The 7,302-nt window shown below is 39.5% G+C and overlaps 2 non-coding genes across 2 annotated transcripts; both read left to right on the plus strand.

Annotated features, from left to right (window-relative positions):
• The first annotated feature begins 1,267 nt into the window (after positions 1-1,267).
• On the plus strand, positions 1,268-1,376 carry trnal-caa (transfer RNA leucine (anticodon CAA)). Its single transcript has 2 exons — positions 1,268-1,305; positions 1,331-1,376. It is a non-coding gene; the product is annotated as a tRNA-Leu (tRNA).
• Positions 1,377-1,801: 425 nt separating this feature from the next.
• Positions 1,802-1,910, plus strand: trnal-caa (transfer RNA leucine (anticodon CAA)). The gene is made up of 2 exons: positions 1,802-1,839; positions 1,865-1,910. It is a non-coding gene; the product is annotated as a tRNA-Leu (tRNA).
• The last annotated feature ends 5,392 nt before the right edge of the window (positions 1,911-7,302 follow it).

The following is a 7,302-nucleotide window of genomic DNA, read 5'->3' on the forward strand; positions in this document are numbered from 1 at the left end:
ATGGGCAGTATTTCTGTTACATGTATTTTAAATATGGATTTCAATTTCTTCTGAGTATTTAATCATTTGTATAACACTGGGTAGAACTACACTACAATGTATTTTGTAACAAGATACTTTCGAGAGCTGTAATTTGTATTTTCAAAATACAAAACAGTGTTATATACCATTTTCTTTATATTGGTTCAAAATTTTGTGGCCCACTTTCACTCTACATTCATATCAGAAGTATGATGGCACTATAGTATGATAAGAGTGTCTGCTAAATGAACTAGATATGAATATGTAAAAATGAACAATTCCAAAGCATGCTGTGTATTATCCAAATGAGCTCTGACCGAAACAAGGCAAATAATAATACCCAGTGTGCTTAGCAGTTCATTTTGGTATGTACATTTTCATATATACATTTTGGTTATTTACCAGACACCGACTTACAGTCAATGCATTCCACTAAGGTAGATAAACAACATATCACATAGCAAGTAAAAAGTTTCTGGAACCGTTACTGAGAACATTGTTGCTGTTCGACCAGCTACTTCCAAACGTTTTTTAAATTACAATCTACATGTATTTTAATTAAATACATTACAAAATACATGTATTTTAATTAAATACATTACAAAATACATGTATTTTAATTAAATACATTACAAAATACATGTATTTTAATTAAATACATTACAAAATACATGTATTTCTTAGTTCATCTTTATGTTATTTTTGTGATTGTAATTTTTGCCCATCCCTGTCTGTAAATTAGTCTCTGTGAAGACATGAGTGTCAGTCAGAACCTCTACAATTCCAACCTTCGATTTACGCGCAATAGGCCTTCTACCAAATACCTATACTCACTTAATTAATGTATTCTTGAAGTCCTTTAACGAGCCAAACGGCATTTCTGTAAAATGACATCTTTAGGTAGATAGATATTAGCTACGTTTGATTTTAGTGGAGTTAAGCTAGTGTAACATTTCATAACGACACTAGACAAGAGACGCCTCTTTTTACAATAACAATGAATGACTCGTCGTCCAATTGGTGGTGAAAACACACGGTCACGTGGTGCAACACGACTCTCTCTTTACCTTGCTAAACTACTGCTAAAAATGACAAATGTGTTCATATTGGTAAGTGTTTGGTTTATAGTAAAGTAAACTCAGTAGCGAAACTAACTACCCGAATAGTTAACATCATCAACAAGCCTATAAAATGAGCACTGCTACGTGTATCTTTATAAATGGTGTTGCTTCCTTACTTTTCAGTTGTCAGGATGGCCGAGTGGTCTAAGGCGCCAGACTCAAGGTTATACCTTCCATAGTAATGGGGTTTCTGGTCTCCGAATGGAGGCGTGGGTTCAAATCCCACTTCTGACATACTTTTTGTGGGTAGATGAAATTAGTAAAAATAGCAACAACGAAAATGTATCACAACCCTTCAGAGCAAAGCAACGCCGGTAAAGTGCAATATCTTGTATAATGTTCAGCCACTGACAATGCATAGCCATAAATCCTACATTTCACAAGAAAAGTTATGTATAATTTCCTAATTTCCATTGAGCAAATTGTTAACGCTAGCTGTGAGATGTTTGCAATATCAACAGTAACGTTATCTAGCTATTTCCTAACAAAATGCGAACTAGCCAAATTTGCTAACAAAATGGAAATTGCCAACTAACGATATTATACATTTCACGATATCATACATTTTTTATTATGAATTAATTGAAAATTATAGTACCTAGCTACATTACCCGATCATATGAAGAAAGGCTCTTTTTTTGTCACCACTACCCAGAGATGTCAGGATGGCCGAGCGGTCTAAGGCGCCAGACTCAAGGTGAAAATCCTTCCTGGAAAGGGCATTCTGGTCTCCGAATGGAGGCGTGGGTTCGAATCCCACTTCTGACATTGGTTTTGGAGCTTTCATTTTTTAATATAGGCTAGTTGGTGAGTATAGAAATACACATGTCTTATTGTGAATTGTGAAAGTTAGTTATAAGTAGTAGTAGACTACTAATTGTTTATGTGGAATTAGAATGTGAGGTGATTCACTCAAATTTCCAATAGATGTCACTGTGTTCCCATGTTTGGGTGATACCAAGCAGCAGATAGAGCACCCTATTTCTAAAATTCTAAGAAACGTGAATACAGGTTAAAACAATCCTACAGTAGTTTGATTTAAACAACCTGTTCTGTTATTAGATCTATACAGCATTTTCTCTTCCGCCCATGATGGCTTTTGGTAGGATGGGGAGAGTCTGTACCTGACTCAGTACCTGCTTCTTTCATTTGACATGCTTAGGGAATTAAAATGTAAATTGTCTACTTACTGGGCTCTACTTCAGTTCCACAGCCTATACAGGGGAGATGCTGGGAGGGAGCAACCTCCCTCCGCCTGGGCAGGAGACAGAATTGTGAGGAAAATTGATATACAGACTGTTATTCTAGATTGATTCACATTGAAATAAAGAGAACAAATGTACTTTACAGAGAGCATGTACTTTACCATGACTCAATGAGAACCATGTTCAATTTGTGCACACGCCCATCCCATGTAGGATTAGTCATAATCAGTGAAGTCAGTGTGACACCAAAATCTTGTCGGGCTGTATCCCCGCCTGGTTTGTCAACTGCATCGAATGCAACCACAGGACTCTCCAGAGGGTGGTGCGGTCTGCCCAATGCATCACCGGGGGCATACTGCCTGCCCTCCAGGACATCTACAGCACCCAATGTCACAGGAAGGCCAAGAAAATCATAAAGGACCTCAGCCACCCGAGCCACGGCCTGTTCACCCCGCTACCATCCAAAAGGCGAGGTCAGTACAGGTGCATCAAAGCTGAGACCGAGAGACTGAAAAACAGCTTCTGTCTCAAGGCCATCAGATGGTTAAATAGTCACCACTAGCTGGCACCCTGCCCTGAACTTTAGTCACTGTCCCTTACTGGCTACCACCCGGTTACTCTACCACACACCTTAGAGGCTGCTGCCCTATGTACAGTACATAGTTATGGACAACTGGTAACTTTAATAATGGAACACTAGTCATTTTAATAATGTTTTCATACTGTTTAGCATACTTCATATGGATATACTGTATTCTAGTCAAGGCCATCCTATTTAACTATTGCTGTACATATACTATTCTATCCTTTGTATTGTTCAGATATTCTACATATTCTATCCATATACTTTCCATAATTTCTATACATCCCATCACATACAGTGCATTCAGTATTCAGACCCATTCCCTTTTTCCATATTTTGTTACGTTCCACCTTATTCTAAAATGTATTAAATAAAAAAAATTCCTCATCAATCTACACACAATAGCCCATAATGATAAAGCGAAAACCAGTTTTTAGAAATGTTTGCAAATTTATAAAAAACAGAAATACCTTATTTACATGTGTAATCAGACCCTTTTCTATGAGACTCGAAATTGAGCTCAGGTGCATCCTGTTTCCATTGATCATCCTTGAGATGTTTCTACAACTTCATTGGAGTCCACCTGGGGTAAATTTAATTGATTGGACATGATTTGGAAAGGCACACACCTGTCCATATAAGGTCACACAGTTGACAATGCATGTCAGAGCAAAAACCAAACCACGAGGTCAAAGGTATTGTCTGTAGAGCTCCAAGACAGGATTGTGTTGAGGCACAGATCTGGGGAAGGGTACCAAAACATTTCTGCAGCATTGAAGGTCCCCAAGAACACAGTGGCCTCCATCATTCTTAAATGGAAAAAGTTTAGAACCACCAAGACTCTTCCTAGAGCTGGCCGCCCGGCCAAACTGACCAATCAGGGGAGAAGGGCCTTGGTCATGGAGGTGACAAAGAGCCCGATGATCACTCTGAGAGAGCTCTAGAGTTCCTCTGTGGAGATGGGAGAACCTTCCAGGAAGACAACCATCTCTGCAGCACTACACCAATCAGGCCTTTATGGTAGAGTGGCCAGACAGAAGCCATTCCTCAGTAAAAAGACACATGACAGCCAGCTTTACCAAAAGTTTACCAAAAGGCACCTAAAGACTCTCAGTCCATGAGAAACAAGATTCTCTGGTCTGATGAAACCAAGATTGAACTCTTTAGCCTGAATGCAGTGTCACGTCTGGAGAAAACCCTGCACCATCCCTACGGTGAAGTATGGTGGTGGCAGCATCATGCTGTGGGGATGTTTTTCAAGGGCAGAGACTGGGAAACTTGTCAGGATCGAGGGAAAGATGAACGGAGCAAAGTACAGAGAGATCGTTAATGAAAACCTGCTCCAGAGCGCTCAGGGCCTCAAACTGGGGCAAAGGTTCACCTTCCAACAGGACAACAACCTTAAGCACACAGCCAAAACAATGCAGGGGTGGCTTTGGGACAAGTCTCTGAATGTCCTTGAGTGGCCCAGCCAGAGCCCGGACGTCAACCCGATCGAACATCTCTGGAGAGACCTGAAAAAAGCTGTGAGGCAACGCTCCCCATCCAACCGGACAGAAATTGAGAGGTTCAGCAGAGAAGAATGAGAGAAACCAAATACAGGTGTGCCAAGCTTGTAGCGTCATATCATACCCAAGAAGACTCAAGGCTGTAGTTGCTGCCAAAGGTGCATCAACAAAGTACTGAGTAAAGGGTCTGAATACTTATGTAAATGTGATATTTATTTGTATACATTTGCAAAAATGTCTAAACCTTTTTGCTTTGTCATTATAGGTATTGTGTGTCGATTGACGAGGAGAAAAACAAATTAATTCATTTTAGAATAAGACTGTAACCTAACAAAATTTGGAAAAAGTCAAGGGGTCTGAATAATTTCTGAAGGCATTGTATCATACCAGTTTAAAGTTTGGACACACCTACTCATTCAAGGGTTTTTCTTTATTTTTACTATTTTCTACATTTAACCCATTCTACATTTATTTCCTTCTCAATGCGTTGGAGCCAATCAGTTGTGTTGTGACAAGGTAGGAGTGGTTAACAGAAGATAGCCCTATTTGGTAAAAGACAAAGTCCATATTATGGCAAGAACCACTCAAATTGTCAGATCGCAGTTGCAAATGAGAACTTGTTCTCAACTAGCCTACCTGGTTAAATAAAGATGAAATAAAATAAAATAAGCAAAGAGAAACGACAGTCCATCATTACTTTAAGACATAAAGGTCAGTCAGTACGGAAAATTTCAAGACCTTTGAAAGTTTCTTCAAGTGCAGTCGTAAAAACCATCAAACGCTATGATGAAACTGGCTCTCATGAGGACCACCACAGGAAAGGAAGACCCAGAGTTACCTCTGCTGCAGAGGATAAATTCATTAAAGTTACCAGCCTTGGAAATTGCATCCCAAATAAATGCTTCACAGAGTTCAAGTAACAGACCCATCTCAACATCAACTGTTAAGGGTAGACTGCATGAATCAGGCCTTCATGGTTGAATTGCTGCAAAGAAACCACTACTAAAGGACACCAAAAATAAGAAGAGACTTGCTTGGGCCAAGAAACACGAGCAATGGACATGAGACCGGTGCCAATATGGTCTGATGAGTCCAAATGTTATATTTTTGGTTCCAACCGCCGTGTCTTTGTGAGATGCGGAGTAGGTGAACGGATTTTCTCCGCATGTGTGGTTCCCATCATGAAGAATAGAGGAGGATGGTGTGGGGGTGCTTTGTGATGGTGTGGGGATGCTTTGCTGGTGACACTGTCGGTAATTTATTTAGAAATCAAGGCACATTTAACCAGCATGGTGTCATGACTTTACTTTCATTAATCTGATGACTTGTTTATTTATTCAACTAAATATGTTTAATTGTTACCCGATTAAATTAATCATGTAACAATTAACTCATTAGGATTTGGGGCACCACGGAAGAAGTTACCATCTCCCGAATTAAACTCTAAAAGTCTTTACCTATCACATCCATAAAACAGTCAACGTATTAATCATTACCTCTTATCATGTCATCATTCTGAACAGTCTGCAAAAAAACAGCCTTACTCATGATTCAGTACTACACCAATTGGTTTAATTATTTATTTACTAGCTAACTAAATAATAACACAGAATAAACATACACACTTACTACATGAGACAAATGTCCCTAGCGGACTGACACAATATGGCTTTTTACGCAATGACATAGAGAGAGAGAGAGAGAGAGAGAGAGAGAGAGAGAGAGAGAGAGAGAGAGAGAGAGAGAGAGAGAGAGACTCACTTATCATGGATACATTTTAGAACTATTCTCACATTAATGTCACAACTCTCCTGTGAGGATACGAAGGATCAGGTTACAGTGAGTCCGCTCTACAGTGCTCTCGCTCTCTCCCCTGCAGAGGGCGAGAGGGGTGAAGTTGGTCATTTTATGACGGTCGTAAATACCTTGTAGAAACTCTGCAGGATGGTTGGGAAAGAAACCTTTTGTTACAAGGAGATTCCTCCTGCCAAAACTACAACATAAAAAGGTTGAATAATGAAACAATATTTCTGTAACCTAACAGTTGGAATGGTCCGCGGGTACTTAAAGAACAATTATGTCAGATCAGTTGTTGTTTTGGGATCTCATTAAGGACGGTATAACAACATAACTGAATCTCTGAATGTGTATATTTCCCATTTATCAGGTTTACATCCAAATGTTGTGGAATTTATAGGATTAAATACGAAACTATTTGTGAGAAGATGAAATGTGATCTTGGCCTTCTAAATGAGAAACTGTTTTTTCATGTAAAGTTTATCCAGTCAGTAACCATGCCCACATGAGCACAGACTTTATGCCAAACATAATGGAACGCTCTTTTTCCCCAAGTTTTTTAAAGGACCCACTGAAGAATTCTCTATAGACCAGTTACATGCAGCGCCTGCTGAATACGTTACAAATGGTTAAGAAAACTACAAGATCAGACCAAGCAGGCGGACGGTGTTGAACCAGATGTCACGAATGGTCAGACTCTATGAGACCAAAAAAACATGGAGCGTGGCTGCATGTTGAAATGATTAGAAACTCTGAAAGAAGATGACTACACAGGAACATTCAGTCTGCAGCTGTTTAAGTACTTTAGTCTAGTAAACTCTGCCGAGAACCACTGGGTGGTACGTTGAAAGATCCATTCTAACGAACACTTCCTCTTGAAGATCCGTTCTCACAGACACTCCAAAACCAAGAAGCTACGACTACAAAAGACATGGTGATCTCTGGTGGACAACCAGAGACTTACACAACCAGAGACTTTCTGTCGATTACTCCCCGTAGATGGATTGAGTGTTTTCAACAGAGAGACAGCAAAGACATACACGCGTAAATATACATTGCAATTATTT

Source organism: Salvelinus sp. IW2-2015, linkage group LG36 (assembly GCF_002910315.2).
Source record: "Salvelinus sp. IW2-2015 linkage group LG36, ASM291031v2, whole genome shotgun sequence".
NCBI lineage: Eukaryota > Metazoa > Chordata > Actinopteri > Salmoniformes > Salmonidae > Salvelinus > Salvelinus sp. IW2-2015.